Source organism: Neophocaena asiaeorientalis, unplaced genomic scaffold (assembly GCF_003031525.2).
Source record: "Neophocaena asiaeorientalis asiaeorientalis breed wild unplaced genomic scaffold, Neophocaena_asiaeorientalis_V1.1 scaffold14, whole genome shotgun sequence".
In the NCBI taxonomy this organism is placed as follows: domain Eukaryota; kingdom Metazoa; phylum Chordata; class Mammalia; order Artiodactyla; family Phocoenidae; genus Neophocaena; species Neophocaena asiaeorientalis.
The window spans coordinates 12,407,169-12,425,405 of NW_020175192.1; the positions used below are offsets into that span (position 1 = coordinate 12,407,169).

The 18,237-nt window shown below is 41.5% G+C and overlaps 1 pseudogene; it reads left to right on the forward strand.

Annotated features, from left to right (window-relative positions):
• The first annotated feature begins 1,760 nt into the window (after nucleotides 1-1,760).
• LOC112413134 (uncharacterized) lies at nucleotides 1,761-17,277 on the forward strand (annotated as a pseudogene).
• Nucleotides 17,278-18,237: the final 960 nt, after the last annotated feature.

The window sequence follows — 18,237 nt, forward strand, 5'->3', positions numbered from 1 at the left end:
GTACTTTTATTTTCATATTTGTTTTCTATTTTATCATGTTTTTATTAATGAATAAATACTATTTATATCGTTTTATAGAATGTTTGCAAATGTTTTCAGATATTCCATTAAAGTAGTTAAAATATCATTGTGACTTATTCTACCCAATTTCAAACATTTAGAATATCATATTTGCCAATATCCTCTTTTTTTAATAATAATTCTATTGAGATACACTTCATATACATTCGATTCACCCCTTTAAAGTGTACACACCGGGACTTCCCTGGTGGCACAGTGGTTAAGAATCCACCTGCCAATGCAGGGGACATGGGTTCGAGCCCTGGTCCGGGAAGATCTCACATGCCGCAGAGCAACTAAGCCTGTGCACCACAACTACTGAACCCACATGCCACAGCTACTGAAGCCTGCACGCCTAGAGCCCGTGCTCCACAACAAGAGAAGCCACTGCACCGTAACGAAGAGTAGCCCCCGCTCACTGCAACTAGAGAAAGCCCACATGCAGCAACGAAGACCCAGCACAGCCAAAAATAAATTGAATAAATAAATAAATAAAAATACTGACGGAATTTTTAAAAAAAGTGTACATACCAATGAGTTTTAGTATATTCAGAGTTGTGTAACCATTGCCACAATCCCTTTTAGAACGTTTCCAGTAACCCCAAAAGAAACCTCATACCCATTATCAGTCACTTAAAAGGGAAATTTTGTTTGTTTGTTTTGCGATACGCGGGCCTCTCACTGTTGTGGCTTCTCCCGTTGTGGAGCACAGGCTCCGGACGCGCAGGCTCAGCGACTGTGGCTCACGGGCCCAGCTGCTCCGCGGCATGTGGGATCTTCCCGGACCAGGGCACGAACCCGCGTCCCCTGCATCGGCAGGCGGACTCTCAACCACTGCGCCACCAAGGAAGCCCAAAAGGGAAGTTTTTAAGATGGGAAAAATAAAAGCACATTTTCATGCTGATAAGAAGAATCTAGTAGAGAGGGGGTAATTCATGATGCAGTAGATAGAGGGGAGAATTTCTGGGGCAATATGTCCTCAAGTAGGTAAAAGGGATCAAATCTAGAGGACAATAACTGACAGCTCATCCTTAGTATCACAAAAAGGCAGAGTGTATGGGCACAGAAGCAGTACATGGCTATACATGGTGGGAGATTGAGAAAGCCTCTTGATCGCTTCTTCTTTCTTAGTGAAATAGAAAACAGAGAAGAAAGACTGTCTTTGTTTTTCCTTGCATCTCACTGGCCCCAGCTGGGTCACATGCCCATTTCTAAATTAATCCCTGTTGCCAGGAGAAATCCGTGCATTGATTGACTTGGGCTTGTGCTCCTGAACCAACCAACTCTAGGGAAGTTGGGCTTGAGCTAATCATGACCCCCTCCGGGGATCAGTTCGCCAAATGGCATGGCTCATGTTGAATGGGAGAAGGTGAAATGGACACTGTGGAGTCACAAAAATGTCCTCCTCACTTTTCACAATCACAATTCATAGCACAGGCTGACCTCAAAGCCCTAGGCAGAGTGTACTAGTTTCCTACGGCTGCTGTCATAAATTTCCGCAAACCTAGTGGCTTAAAACAACACAAATTTATTCTCTTACGGTTCTGGGGTGAGACATTTGCAATCCGTGGCACTGGGCTAAAGTCAAGGAGTCAACAATGCTGGTTTCTTCTGGGGACTCTGAGGACACAATGTTTATTTGAGTTTTTCAGCTTCTAATAGCTGCCATTATTCTTTGAGAGACAGAAGGTGATGTCATGATGGAAGCAGAAATTGGAGTGATGTGCTTTGGAGGTGAGGGGGTCACAAGTCAGTCTCGCTACGACTCCTCTTGCTTCACTCTTAGAAGGACCGTTGTGATTACATCAGACCCACCCAGATAATCCAGGGTAATCTCCCCATCACAAAATCCCTAATTTAATCATATATACAAAGTCTCTTTTGCCATATAAGGTCACATTCATGGGTTCTGGATTTAGGATGTGGGAATATCTGGGGAGCCATTATTCAGCCTACTACAATGAGAGTGCCAAAGAGCCCCTCATCTGAAGAGGAGAGAGAGGCTGCCCTAAGGGGCAGATTTGGGTTAATTTACCACATGGAAGGAGCGGGAGAAGACAAAGCATCATATTCAGTCAGAGGACTGCGATGGGGTTAACACTGTCCTTCCTCAGGGGCATATCAACTTCCTAGCTTCCTATGATAATTGTGTCCACAGAGATCTAGATTGCCTTTCTTTTCCATGAGACATCACACTGGCCCATCACATTGAGGATAGTATTCTGATTGGACCTAGTGAGCAGGAGTTTGTAATGACTGTGGGCTTATTATTAAGACATTTGCCTGTCAGAGGATGGGAAATAAATCCGAAATTCAGGGGTCTTCTGCCTCTGAAGGGGCATGACAAGATATCCCTCCTAAGGTGAAGGATAAGTTGTTGCATCTGACCCTCCTACAATCAGAAAAGAGGCACGACGCCTAGTGGGTCTCTTTGGATTTTGGAGAAGACATATTCCTCAGAGCGTATGACTCCAGCCTATTTACTGAGTGACCCCCAAAGCTGCTGGTTTGGTCCAAAACAAGAGGAGGCGCTACAACAAGTCCACGATGATGTGCAAACTGCTCTGCCACACAAGCCAGCAGGTCTAATGGTGCTTGAAGTGACAGTGGCAGATAAGGACACTGTTTGGAACCTTTGGCAGCCTCTATATGTGAATCCCAGCACAAACCCTCAGGATTTTGGAGCAAAGTCCTGCCATTCTTTGTGGATAATTATTCTCCTTTTGAGAGACTGGCTTGCTACTGGGTCTTAGAGAGACTGGCTGCTTATGCACGGCTCACCAATTTACCATGTGACCTGAACTGCCCATCGTGAACTGAATGTTGTCTGACCAACAGAGCCATTAAGTTGCACAGCACACTCTGTAATCGAATGGAGCTAGTATATAGGAGATCGGGCTTGAGCAGGCCCTGAAGGCACAAGTAAGTTACACGAGGAATTGGCCCAAGTGCCCATGGCTGCCACTCTTACATTATTTTCTCCCAGCCCGCATCTATGGCCTTGTGGGGAGTTCCCTAATGAAGAGAAAACGTCTGCCTGATTTACAGACGGTTCTGCACAATATTCAGGCCCCACAATACGCAAGAGCACTGCAACCCCTTTCTTAGTGGTAAAGGGAAATCCTTCTGTTAACGAAAACTTTGAGGAGTGCACCTGCTTGGCCATTTTGCTTGGAAAAAGAAATGGCCAGATGTGCAATTACATACCAATTCATGGACTGTGGCCAGTGGTTGGCAGGAGTATGATTGGAAAATTAGTGACAAAGAAGTCTTGAGAAGAGGTAGATACAGATAGACCTCTCTAAGTGGGTAAAAAACGTGAAGATATTTGTGTCCCATGTCAATACTCACCAACTGGTGGGATTTTAATAATCACGAGGATGGGATGACATGTTCCGTGGATACCAGTCAGCCTTTCCCCCAGCCCCTCTTGTCATCATCCAATGGACCATGAACAAAGTGGCCATGATGGTAGCGATGGAGGTTATGCCTGGGCTCAGCAGCATAGACTTCCACTCTCCAATGCTGACCAGGCTATAGTCACTGCTGAGGGCCCAGTCTGTCAACAGCAGACACCAAAACCAAGTCCCCAATATGGCACCAACCTGACGTGATCAGCCAGCTACCTGGTGGCAAGTTGATTACACTGGATCACTTCCATCAGGAAATGGGCAATGTTTTGTTCCTACTGGAATAGATACACTAGATATGAATTTGCCTTTCCTGCATGCAATGCTTCTGCCAAAACTACTGTCTGTGGACTTACAGGCTGCCTTATCCACTGTCATGGTATAAGCATTGCTTCTGATCAGGGAGCTCATTTCACACTAAATGAAGTGTGGTAATAGGCCCACGCTCATGGAATTCACTGGTCTTACCAGGTTTCCCATTGACCTAAAACATGTGGCTTGGTAGAACTGTGGAATGGCCTTTTGAAGAGAGTCAGATATAAGCGCAAGTTAGGTGGCAATACTTGCAGTGTTGGGCAGTGTTCTCTGGGAGGATGTTTATGCTCTAATTCATCATCCAATATATGGTGCTGTTTCTCCGATAGTCAGGATTCATGAATCCAGGAACCAAGGGCTGACTGAATCACTTTCCTATACACCTGAAACTAACACAACATTGTTAATCAACTATACTCCAATATAAAATAATTTTCAAAAAAAGCAGTAGTAGGGCTGCAATGATTGTTGTTGACTGATATCTATCTGACAAGTTGGTGGCTGGCCCATATAGATTGTTAAATATTTTGAATATTACCCCTGCATATGGGTCCTCACACGCATTGGGTTGCACATATGTACAACTCTACCATGTTGAAAGCTTCATGGAATCACACCTTCAATAATAGTAGTTCTGTTATTTTGTACGACACTGAAAATCTCACAGATATCCAACAAATACCAATCAGCCAGTTAGGTGCACTGTGTATTCATGAAATACCATCATTGATCACCAAGATCTTGTTATAAATGGTGAGTGGTATTAATGGCATTAAAATCATTGAAGGAGCTGCCCCCGGGCTTCCAGGGTCCCTTGTGCTTCTAGAGGGAGATAGAATGCAGCATAGTTGGTTTCACTCTGTGAGCAGGGTGCCCAGAATCATATCACAATCTCCCTTGGGAGAGCTCCATGCCAACCCAAAGGCACCTGAGGAGAAGTTCTTACGAACACCAGTGATCTGTATCTTGATCAAGTGTCATCTCAGCACCTAACTTGGACAGAACATTTGAACGTAGGCTGGTGGTTACAGCACTGCCATTTGGATTTATATCTCAAGCGCACATACACTTCATAAAGGGATCTATTCTATTATCACAAAAGTTTTTCTTGGATTCCATTTCTAGTTTTTTAGAAAAAAAGCAGAGAAAGAAAATGGATAAAATGTGACTAATGTGGGTAATTATCTTTACAATTCTCTCCAATACAGTACTCTCAAGTTCTTTTTATCGTTTTTCTTTCGGCCCTCTGAGAAACAAATCTCTCTGGCAATTTGAACTTATTGAAAATCTTTAGATGTCAGCCAACCCTTTCTAAAGAGCAAGAGAATCCTTACAGCTTTTTTCAAGCAAGATAAGAGGTGCTCAACTTTAATCATACAAAGCTTTTATTGATTTGGCTGACAATATCTTAAGCCTTGATTAATATTGGAAACTCATAATCATCACTATTCAGACTTGGAGAAGTGGAGGAGACCCAAAAAGGTCAGCTACCAAGGGTGGTCATCATTAGGGGAGGGGGAGGTCCTCCACAGTGACAGAGACATGGATTAAGATAGGGAACCCAGTGGCTCTTGGTCGCTGTTGAGAATACACAGGGTGCTTATTGGTCATGTGAAATCAAAGCAGATATAAGTAATCAGAAGGTAAGAGTTTATTAAACGAACTTCTTTCACAGCGTCTACTGCCATCATATAACAAGAATGATATCAATAGCATCCATTATCAAGTACCTGCTACATTGCTTCTCAAAGTGTTGCTAAGAAGTGGAGCCTATGCAGCACCCGTGGAACCCCCTTAGAATCCACTACCCTCAGTTGTCTGGCTTGAAAGTCTGTGTTCTTATTTTATTTCCTATTTTACTTTCCTTGAATGCCTGGCTTCTCCATTGCCAGGGATATTAGGATATTACTGAATCAGCTACACAGACTCTTTCCCACTATGATTTATTACAATCAAGTACCACAGGAAACAAGTGTGTAAGAGGATAGTTGGAAAAAATACCTTTCAGACAACCACATCTCACTATTATTTCCCTTTTGTAACACAGACTTGGCCTTATCCATCTACAACAATAAAATATGGTCACATATTTATACCCATATTTATATCCTTTCACTTGCCAAATGATTAAGAAGTCCAGACTTTCCCTAGGTGTCTCCTCTCCAAATATTCTCTAGAACTCCCAGGGGTGCTTATGACTGTTAATGAGTCAGTTCTTCCTGCCTGCTGCTTCCTGCTGGGAGGGTGAGAACTCAGAAATGTTGTTAAGATCAGACTTTACTGTCCTTTGATGCTAAGAAGGCCTGGTCTGTTTGTCTTGGATGTCTCCAGCTGTGGCTTTGCACCTTATATAAGTGGAATTATACAGTCTTTATCCTTTCATGGCTGGCTTATTTCGTTTAGCATAATATGTTCAAGGTTCATGCATGTTGTAGCTTGTATCAGAATTTAATTCCTTTTTTTTTTTTTTTGCGGTACGCAGGCCTCTCACTGTTGTGGCCTCTCCCGTTGAGGAGCACAGGCTCCGGACACGCAGGCTCAGCAGCCATGGCTCACGGGCCCAGCCGCTCCACGGCATGTGGGATCTTCCCGGACTGGGGCACGAACCCGTGTCCCCTGCATCGGCAGGCGGACTCTCAACCACTGCGCCACCAGGGAAGCCCAGAATTTAATTCCTTTTTAAGGCTAAGTAGTATTCCACTGTAGGTATAGAACACATTTTATTTATTCATTCATCTGTTGATGGACATTTGGGTCATTCCCACCTTTTGGCTACTGTGGATAATGCTGCTATGAACATTGAGGTACAAGTATCTGTTTGAGTTCCTGCTTTCAATTTCTTTGGCTATATAACTAGAAGTGGAATTGCTGGATCATTTGGTAATTCTGTTTAACTTTTTGAGGAACTTCCATATCACTTTCCAGAGTGGCTGCCCCATTTTATATTCCCACCAGCAACATGCAAGAGTTCCAACTCATCCACATCCTCACCAAATCTTGCTGTTTTCCATTGTGTTTTTTAAAAAATAATTTCCATGTCCATTCTAATGGGTGGGAAGTGGTATTTCACTGTGGTTTTGATTTGCATTTCCCTAATGACTAACCTTCCATGAGTCCCAAGCCTACTGATGGTAGTGCCCTTGGTTAGGAATGCCTGCAACACCCACTGGGCACACATTACTCCCAGCAACCTCCATAGACATTTCCCCACTGGGGCCCCTACTTACGACTGGGCCAGCTCTTACAGACATACTTCAGCAAAAACCGTCAGAGAACGCTGAGGAACATACTTTTAACTCACAAGTCCTGGAGGATATACAGCACACCCAAGGGCCACAGTGAGGTCATGGATAAAGAGAGAGAGAGAGAGCTCAGACCTGGGGCTCTGCCTTTATTAGGATCTGAGAGTGAGGTGTCTAGAGTTTCTTGGGCTCACTCTTTATTGGCTAATTGAAAGGATAAGAGCAGGAATCGTAGCACAAGAAGGGAGCAGTGGGGTGCCCCAAGGGGATAACTCAATCAGTTATCTTGATTACCTTGGGCTTTCCAAAAGGGGACCTTCTTGTGTGAGGACAGCCTAGTCCCTTATCTGGTTGTTTTGCTAGTTGCTGTGTTATACACCTGGCAATATGTTTATTCAGAATAGTTGTCTTTTGAAATGAATGCCTCAGGAATTGAAAGTCAAGCACTTACACTACAGCTAGTGATATTGAGTATCTTTTCATGTGCTTATTGACATTTGCATATACGTACTGTATATCTATCTACCTATCTATCTATCTACCTGTCTCTCTGTCTATCAGAAATGCCTATTCAAGTCCTTTGCCTATTTTTGAATTGGGTCGTTTGTTTTTGTTTTTGTTGAATAATTTGCATTTTTAACAAATTCCCAGGTGATGATGACCTGAGAATCACACTTTGAGAATTGTTTTAGATTATATATGTCAAGAGATGGAATGCCAGCCTCATCTGTGATACAGAAGACAGATAAAATTTGCTTGGTATATGGTTTTAATCACTTCTTAGGTATCAGCCTTTTGATAATTCATCATCTATGGCTTTCCTGGGATTCTGATATATTACCTTGTTCCCCATGTAGCCACGGTGGATGTCAGGGCAGCCCTGAAATTAAAAAGTCCCATTACTATGTCACCCAACACCTTCAACCCCCTAGAGATCGTACCTGGGTGTGTTATAATGTCATGCGAATACGCATCTTACTAAAGCTGCACCTGAAAGGATGTTACTACTGACCTGAAGATTTAGGAAACTCTTGTTTATGCATCATCATGAAGGCTCAAAACTCCTAATAAGTAGGAGTCATTTTATACATGCGGTTTTTTCTTTTTTTTTTTTTTAAGACTAATTATCTTAAAGAACCCTTGCTTATTAGACTGAGTTAGAGGAATTATCATTGGCCACGTGAATATGTGTAATTACCATGATTTATTTTGTCAAGTACTGAACATAAGTAAATTTCCTACACTTTTATTGAATTTGAGAAGTTAATTAGTATGACTATTAAGAAAAACCCAGAGATCATTATACATGAAATATTTCCTTATAATTCTAATAAATTGATCTCAAAACCTATTAGGCTTGAAATTTCATTCAATTGTCCCTAAACATTTCTCCCTTTGGTTAATGGATCTCTGTACTTATCCTTCTCACTAAAAATATTCTAGATCTATTTAAAAGATTTATAATAGTTCTTGCTGGACATACATAATTAAGTTTGTTTTCTGTGAAAATCAGTGGAATGTCCTTTGCAATTAGTGGAAAAGTATAATTTGTCTTATTATCGTTACTTAGCATTTTTGTAGCACTTCTTATTCCCCAAGTACTATATAATCACTAGTTCCTCTTGAGCTGTTTTTATGTTATTCATTATAATGTCCTTTTGATACACTATGTGATTTACTTGTGTTATGCCTTGTGTTAGGGAGAAAGGGAATAAGATGGGCTCTTGTAATACCCTGGGTTGGGGGATCCCCAAGACCACCCCCAGGTTTAATGATTCACTAGGAAGACTCACAGAACTCAATATCTAGTCATACTCACAACTATGACTTATTACAGCAAAAGGATGCAAAGCCAAATCAGCAGAGGAAAAAGGAATATGGGATAAAGTCTGGGGGAAAGCAATCTTCCAAGGGTCCTCTCCCAGTGGAGTTGCACAGGATGTGCTTAATTCCCCCAACAGCAAGTTGTGAAGACACTTGCAAGGAGAAAAGGGAACACTCTTGCACTGTTGGTGGGAATGTAAATTGATACAGCCACTATGGAGAACAGTATGGAGGTTCCTTAAAAAACTAAAAATAGAACTACCATGTGACCCAGCAATCCCACTACTGGGCAAATACCCAGAGAAAACCATAATTCAAAAAGACACCTGGGGCTTCCCTGGTGGCGCAGTGGTTGAGAGTCCACCTGCCGACGCAGGGGACGTGGGTTCGTGCCCCGGTCCGGGAGGATCCCACATGCCGTGGAGCGGCTGGGCCCGTGAGCCATGGCCGCTGAGCCTGCACGTCCGGAGCCTGTGCTCTGCAACAGGAGAGGCCACAACAGTGAGAGGCCCACATACAGAAAAAAAAAAAAAAAGACACCTGCACCCCAATGTTCATTGCAGCACTATTTACAATAGCCAGGTCATGGAAGCAACCTAAATGCTCATCGACAGATGAATGGATAAAGAAGATGTGGTACGTATATACAATGGAATATTACTCAGCCGTAAAAAGGAACAAAATTGAGTCATTTGTTGAGACGTGAATGGATCTAGAGACTGTCATACAGAATGAAGTAAGTCAGAAAGAGAAAAACAAATATTGTGTATTAATGCATGTATGTGGAACCTAGAAAAATGGTACAGATGAACCTGTTTGCAGGGCAGAAGTTGAGACACAGATGTAGAGAACAAACGTATGGACACCAAGGGGGGAAAACCACGGTGGGGTGGGGATGATGGTGTGCTGAATTGGGCAATTGGGATTGACATGTATACACTGATGTGTATAAAATTGATGACTAATAAGAACCTGCAGTATAAAAAAACAAACAAACAAAAAAAGACACTTGCGAAATGCTGTCTACCAGGGGAGCTCATTAGAGACTCCATGCCCAAGGTTTTTTTTGGGAGCTGGTCACAAACACAGCCTCTGCCTGGCATGTACCATATGTCCAGACTCCCAGAAGGAAAGCACGTGTTCTGATTGTGATGGCTATCTTCCTGGGTGTCTAGCCTACTGGCCCACCCTGCAGATTTTTGACTTGCCAGCCTTTCCATAATCGTGTGAGCAAATTCCTTAAAATCTCTCTCTCTATATATCTCTATCTCTATGTATGTATCTATCTATACAGTAACAGGGAAAAAAGCATAGGGAATGCTGTAGCTTGTTTATGGTTTTAAATGTAACAAGAGTGTTCCTCCAGCCCTGTGGACCCCAGAAATACCCTTTCCCCCCAGTTTATGAACAAGGTATATATGCACAAAGATCCATCAAAGAGACCAGAAAACCTTTCCAATCTATCTTAAACCTCAGACTGCGTTACCCCAGTAAAGAAGTTAGTGTCAAAAAACACTGATCCACTTTTGTAGTCCTCAGATGTGTGCTGCTTGCAGTTTCTGTCCTGTGATTTTTCAGCAGATAACATAACTTTCTTTTTTAACTTCCCAGGAAATGCCATGCTTGAAAGTGCCTTGAGCTGTGAAGCATGACAAGAACTAGTATCCAAGAACTCGTCAGAATAAAAACGGTCTGACAGCAGCTACTCCGGGGAATCGCCCCTCTCCTGCAAGCCATCAACGTGAAGATGCTCCTGGGATGGAGAGACGGCAACTTTCCAGGCATAACCAGTGTTTTCAGAATCTGTACTTGTTTACTCGGTAGGTGCAGATAAAGGGCAGACATGGATGGGCAGGGGGAAAACATACGTTTTACTTCTTTGCCATCTCAGGCTTTCATTTTTTTCCTCATTATTTTGACAGTGTCTTACCTAGTTTCCCTGGATCTTCTCTCCCCTCCCCATTTTCATTTTATTTCATATCTTGGTATAAGATTTGTTTCTATAAACGTGAATCTAGTCATATTGCGTCACTGAGTCCCAACTCACTCTCTGCATTCCACTGAATAAACTCTCAAGTCCTTGGCATTGCATTGAGAGAACGTCACAGTGTGGCCTGAATTTATTCTCCCAGCCTCATTTCTAGCCACCTCCCTATCAAGGGTGAGTCAGTCATTCCCCTTTGACCCTTAAATCTAAGAATTTACCAGATTTTAAAGCTCTGTGGTTTTGTAAGATCCACTATCAGTAAGATGCATTTTTTTCAAGGAAACTTTGTATTGAAATATGCAAACAAATAAGTGCACAAACCTTAAGTGTATATAGCTTGATTAATTTTCTAAACAAACATATACCATCGTTCAAATGAAGAGACAGACCATCACCAACACCCCTATTAGTCTCTTCAGACCCTCTCCCACTCACTCCCTGCCCACTACCTTCTATCACTTGTGATTCGTTTTTCCAGTCTTCAACTCTACGTAAATTATGTTCTCTTTTGTATCTAGCTTCTTTTGTTCAGCATAGATTTATGAGGTTTATCTGTGTTAGCATATGTAACAATAGCTGGTTTATTCTCATTGTTGTACTGTGTTCCGATTTATCCATTTTGTTTTGATGGACATGAGGTTGTTTTCATTTTGGGACTATTAGGAATAGCGCTAATCTCGATATTCTTGTGTATGTGTTTTGGTGGCTGCTTGTGTGTATTACAGCTGGATGTGAACCTAGGAGTAGGATTACTGGGCCATGGAGTACGTGTATCCTTAACTTTAGTAGATACAGCAAACAGTTTACTGTGGTGGTTGTGCTAATTTATATTCCCAGCAGCAATAAATGAGTGTTTGCCCACAACCTCACCAACACTTGGTTATGCAGTCCTTTTTCATGTTAACCATTTTGGTGAATGGGTAGTGCTATCTCATTGTGGTTTTAATTTGTGTTCCCTGGTGACTGTTGATGTTGAGAAACTTTTTATATGTTTATTGGCCATTTTGATTTTTGTTTTTTATGAAGTGTATATTCAAATCCTTTGCTCACTTTTTTCCTATGCTCACTTTTTTCCTATTGATTTTAGGAGTTATTTATATATACCGAGTTTTACATCCTAGATACAGGAAATTTTATACACCCACGCCTGTATGTTTATCTCATTTTGTGTCTTGCCTTTTCACTTTCAATGTTATTTTTTGATGGGCACAAATTCTTAATTTTACTGAAGTCCAGTATGTTCATTTTGCTTTTCTTGATGGTCAGTGTTTTTTGTGACCTGTTGAAAAATCTGCTTGCTCCATTTGTGAAGATATTCTCCCAGCTAGAAGCATTATTGTTTTGCCTTTTATATTTAAATCTGAAATCATCTAGACTTGATTTTTTTAATACGATGTGAGGCAGGAATAACAGTATGGTTTTCCATATGGAATCCAATTGACCCCATTTATTGAAAAATCCATCTTTTCCTCTGTTGTACTGCAGTGTCACCTTTGTCATAAATCCTGTTGCTGTATTTGCTGACTGTCGATTTCTGGATTCTGTATTTGCTTCCATCAGTCTCTTTATCTATGCTTGGGCCAATACTTGTCTTAATTACTACAGCTTTATAGTGTCTTGGTGTTTAGTAGTGTAAGTCCTCCAGCTTTGTTCTTCAAGGTTGTCTTGGCTATTCCTTTATTCCTCTAAATTTTAGAGTCAATTTGTCAGTTTTCACAGAAATAAAACTTCTGGGATTTGATTGGTATTTCATTGAATCTATATATCTATTTGTGTGAGAATTTCTGTTTTTATAATATCAAATTTTTAAATTGGTGCATATGGTTTATTCATTTATTTGGGGCCACTTTAATTTTTGTACAAGAGCCTTACAGTTTTCTGTAAGAGGTCTTGGCCAGCATATTGTTTAGGATTTTAGAATCGATGCTCATGAGAGATATCATCCTGTAGTTTTTCTTTCTTGTAATGTCATTGTTAAGTTATGCTGGCCTCATAAAATGAGTTGGAAAGGGCTTCTGCCCTTACGTGCTATGAAAGATTTTGTTAAGACTGTTGTTACTCCATGCTTAAATACATTTGGATGAACTTAACTAACAAGGCCATCTAGCCTAGCCTGGTGTTTTCCTTGTAAGAGAGTTTTAAACTGAGTATTTAATTTATTTAATAGATATACATTTAAAATTTTTAATTTATCTTTCTCTTATTAAATTGTGTTTCTCTTTGTACATTTTGTCTAAATTGTCAATTTGTTGACATGTTATTCACAATATCTTAGCAGTTTTTAGCATCTATTTAATCCATAGTAATGTCCCTTTTCTATTTGCAATATTCACAATTTGTGTCTTATCTCTCTTTTTCTTATCAGTTGTGCTCAATGTCTATCACATTTAAATGTCTTTTCAAAGAACCAACTTTTGATGTTGTTGATTTTCTTTGTTTTATAGTTTCTATTTCACTCATCTCCCCTTTCTGTTATTTCTTTTCTTCTACGTTATTTGAATGTGTTTTAAAAAATTGCTTGTGATGGATACTAGGAAGATATGCATTTAAGATACTTTCTCTATAGTGATGATAGGTTGCATTATACCATTTGCCTTTCTCCTCATTGTCTTTTGTAGAACCAAAAGCATGAGTTTTCAAATGAGGATCCCCGAAGAAATGAAGTATGAAAACCTTATTTTTTTAGAGGGCAGCTTCTATAATGTAGAGCTGTGGCCACAATTATAACTGTTAATGGAACAACTCGAAATGTTGCCCAATGGTCTGGATGGTAGAGTTCATCTCTCATGCACCCAACTTACTATATAGTAGGAAGTGACTTATATAAAGAAGAATTAAATACTACTGGGCAGTGGCCTTGGACAGTATGTCATGTTTCATCTCCTTTCGAGATTAATCTAGCAATAGAACTGCATTAGTTTCCTAGGCCTGCCTTGACAAAGTACCACAAACTAGGTGACTTGGAAAAATAGCCATTTACTGTCTCACAGTTCTGGAGGCTGGACGTCCTAAATCAAGACCTTGGCAGGACTGTGCACCCTCTGAAACCTATAGGGATATGTTCCCTCCCTGTCTCTTCCTAGCCTCTGGTGGTTTGGTTTGCTGGCAATCTTTGGTGGGTCTTGGCTTGTAGATGCATCACTCCAAACTTCTGTCCTCACACGGCCTTCTTCCCTCTTTGCATGTCTGTCTCTGTATTCAAATTTCCTTTTTTTGTAAGGACACCAGTCATATTGGATTAGGGTCCACCCTAATCACCTCATTTTAACTTGATTACCATTACAAAGACCCTGTTTCCAAATGTCATAATCTGAGGGACTGGGGGTTAGGACTCCAACATAGCTTTTTTAAGTGACAGAATTCAGCCCACAACAAGAACAATTTCAGTGCTGGTTGAGAAGCCTCCACAGGTGGACAAATGGAAAGCCAGGCAATGGAGAGGGAAAGGAAAAATATCCCATGGACAGGCAGGTAAAGCACTCTCCTTGAATATTGTTCCAGTGATTGAAGTGCTGCTTTACAGGTTCATCAGCCTTCTTGGGCAATACTATTTCCAGCATTTGACCCCATTTGTTTTAGTCCTTGGAGTGAACATCTAATCACATGTAGCTCCCATAGGGACAAAACAAATTGGTCCCAGGACTTGGCTCTATCACTGATAGGAAACCTAGCTTAACATTGTGAGGCCAAATCGTATGAATTGCTTTCAAACCTATGCATGCTAAATTAAATCTGTATTTTCAAGATGGCAGTCACCTTAGGCGAAAAGGACGTTTTTAGAGAATGCTCGGAAGGTTCGGAAGCTCGCGTGTGCCCTTCTAGACTACGTTGAAGCTTCTCTCTGGCACCTCTTACCTTTCAGAGATGCAGTACCTACTCTGCTCCTGGGATCCTCTGTGGTTGTCTGCAGTGTTTCTTTCTAAATTGCATTTCAGCAGTATCACCCTCCAGGCAGCATCAATAGATTGTTAAGAACAGAAAGCAGAGGGGCAAATGAACTACTAAGAACAGCTACGTTCCTGGGTCAGTTAAATCCAACTCGGCATCCTTAGTGCTTCTGTAATGCGATAATACCGATGATCTACCTCACAGCGATGTTGTGAGAAATAATACATTAATGACTGTAAAGCACTCTGAAAATAGAAAGGGCCCAATAAAAGCTTGTAATTATTAACGCTAATCATTTGCAAGCGACCTAGAAATTACTGTTAAGTTATTACACACTTCTTGTCATCCATTCTTTTCTTGTAAGTTTTGGACTTCCGGCCCCAAATTCTGTGTTGAGAGAGATTATATGTTGCTACACTGCAGAAACTTAGAAGCAACACTAACCCTGCATCTCTTGTCTCTAAAATTTTCTCTTCCCTATTGTTGAAATTGGATATAAATGCTTGATATTTATTCATTCACTCATTCATTCATCCATCCATCCAACCGTTATTGATTGAGCATTGCAGGCACAGAACTGGATTCTGGGGATACAAAGATGAAAAAAAAATACACATGGTACCTATTCCCTTGGAGTTTATAGTTTTAGAGACAGAAATAAAATAACCTGGCAATTGTAAAGAATGTACAGAGTGTACTAAGATGGAAATAGCAGAGGATGCTAGGAGGGGGCAAATGACCCCACATGGGAGCTGAAACATACAGCCAGGGACTGGATTGATAGGATATGGTTGAACTGGAACACCATGCCTCACCCTTAAAGGTCACCCTGTTCCCTTCCATCACACTTTCCTAAAAGAACTGTACTTATGGATGAACTTTCCCACCACCTTATTTCTCCAGGTAGCAATTCATCAATGTCCTTTGTCCTTCCTCTCTTTAAAAAAATGAATGCAAGAGGCAGATCTTTTACCAAACCGAGGAGGACTTACCCTATCTCCCCAGCTACCCAGGGGGCAGAATGAATAACTCATAACCAACCACCAGAAAGACATGCAATAATCTGTTAGATTTCCATGTCTGCTGGACCTTGAACATTTTCTGTGAGGAGTACGGAGCCCCTCGTGCAGGTTCATCTTTATCCCAGGACTAACAATGACCCTGGTTAGGGGAATATCCTAGTCAGGGCTTGAGGTTATTAGTCCTGCTATCCTCAATACCTCCCTGCCCTGGTACCCTGATCTCTCCTCCTTCCTGTGTCTCGGTGGTTAAGGTTGTAATTAATTTTCCAGTTCCTTGGAGGCAGGATGTATCCCTCGTTCTCTCTACACTGGGGTTTCCATCTTGCACCTCAGCCCTTCTTTGTGACTGGAGGGTTCCACCACCCACCTCCCCAGTCACAGCCCCTTTTCTGATGATTTCTATCCCACAGCAATAGGTGCTCGACTATGGCTTTCTGTCCTTTCCCGACTCAGCCTTGGACTTGTTTTGAATGGTTTGTTAATGGTACTTGAATCTGGCCTGTTCACCCCTTCCTTACCTCCCCGCCTTCCACAAATATTTATTGAGTCCCTCCTCTGATCTCCACACAGTGCTTAACCCTGGGGACACAAATGTTTAAAGTAACATTCATCCCTACACAACTTTTTTTTTTTTTTGGCTGCATTGGGTCTTCGTTGCTGTGCGCAGGCTTTCTCTAGTCGCGGCGAGAGGGGGCTACTGTTCGTTGCAGTCCGTAGACTTCTCTTGTTGCAGAGCATGGGCTCTAGGCACGCAGGCTTCAGTAGAGAAGTTGTGGCTCGCAAGCTCTAGAGCGCAGGCTCAGTAGTTGTGGTGCACGGGCTTAGCTGCTCCACGGCATGTGGGATCTTCCTGGACCAGGGCTCGAACCCATGTCCCCTGCATTGGCAGGTGGATTCTTAACCACTGCACCACCAAGGAAGTGCCACACAGCTTTCTTTAGAGTCACCAAGTACTGGGAGGACCCTTGCAGCTTCTCAGCCTACTAGGGTGGAAGGCATTTAAAAATAAGTTCAACTAAGGCCAGGGTTTGAAGCTGTCACTTCAGAAAGTGACTGCTCCCTGGGTACTCACCAGACCAGCAGGCTGCTGACTCTGACCAGCTTGGATCTCTCTGTTCTGACTTTGGGCTCATTCAGTGTCCTCTCAACTTTGCTCAGCAATCGTCTTTCTCCTGTGAGTACAGTCTGACCCAATAAATGGCCATTCTTTCCGCTCCACACGTCCTCTAATTCCTGTAATTGCTCCTGGACTCTATAATGGGCTTTGATTGTAACCATGAATCGTTTTTCTGTGTTTGGTTTTCCCAAAGCCCCAAGAGAAGTGCTTTACTCTGCGATTTCTTGGATTTGACCTGTTGGGCCAATGTTTTAGGAGCTCAGTCAAGTATGTGGATACCAGCACCCATGGATCCTCATCTTCCTGCCTGGACTCCTACCAGCTGGACCCATTCTCCTGCTCCCACTGGAACGTGGTTTTAGCAGAGAGGGGAGAGTGCAATGATTTCTTGCTTGAGAGTTGCTTCACGTAGTGGGAAGCCCAGGCTTGGAGCCATCATGGCATCAACTGGATGTCTCAAATCTCCATAAGGTTCATTTTTGTTTACTTAAGGTTGCACCCTGTTAGTATCATCATTAAATACACTTCTGAACTAGACGCAGGAAAAAAGACACAATGGGTTAAAATCAACCAAGATTAGCAAATTCAAGGGAAGAGTATGGTTTTAGGTATTTTCTTTAATTCAGATCACTCAGAATAAAGTACCCTAATCGTACTTTGTAAATATCTGTTTATTCTACAGATAAATATATATAACAAGTATACAATAGATACAAAGAATTGAATGCTCTGTGTCCTGTCTTGTATAATTTAGGAATCAACCTCTAGGTCTAGGTCGGCTGTGTCCCTCATTGCCTATTTTCTAAACTCCAGGATTTGGAGAGAATCACTATTTTTTTTTAAAGTGCTTGTTAAGGAAAGCTTGTAAGGCTATAGTTTAGTACAATTATGATGTTAGATTCTGGGACTGCTAACCTGGCAGTCCTATGACCCCAAAGGATAAATTAATTTAAAGTAGATAAAGAAGAACTACAATTATTACCTTTTGTAGGGCCAAGGAGTGCTTGTTAGGAACAAAGTGTGTGATCGAATGCTAATGATGGTTCTGCAGGCTGAGCGTTTCTGAATACTTTTGGTGCACAGATCGCTCCTGGTGGATGTAACTCTTTCTCGTGAAATTTGCTCCTTGGGGAAGTGTAAAAGAAAAGTATGTCTTTCTTAGGTCTGTTGTTCAGAGAAAAATGGCACTGCTTTTATATAATGAGGAATAAGGTAGGAGAGGGATATGGCTATATCACATTATCTCCATTTTGTCATTCTGTGTTGGGGATGGCATAGAGCCAGTGCATCTGAACATCATTATAGAACATGGTTGCTATTAATCAAGTACATTGCAATGTTTTTTTCTTTAATTTTTAAAAATTTTGTAAGT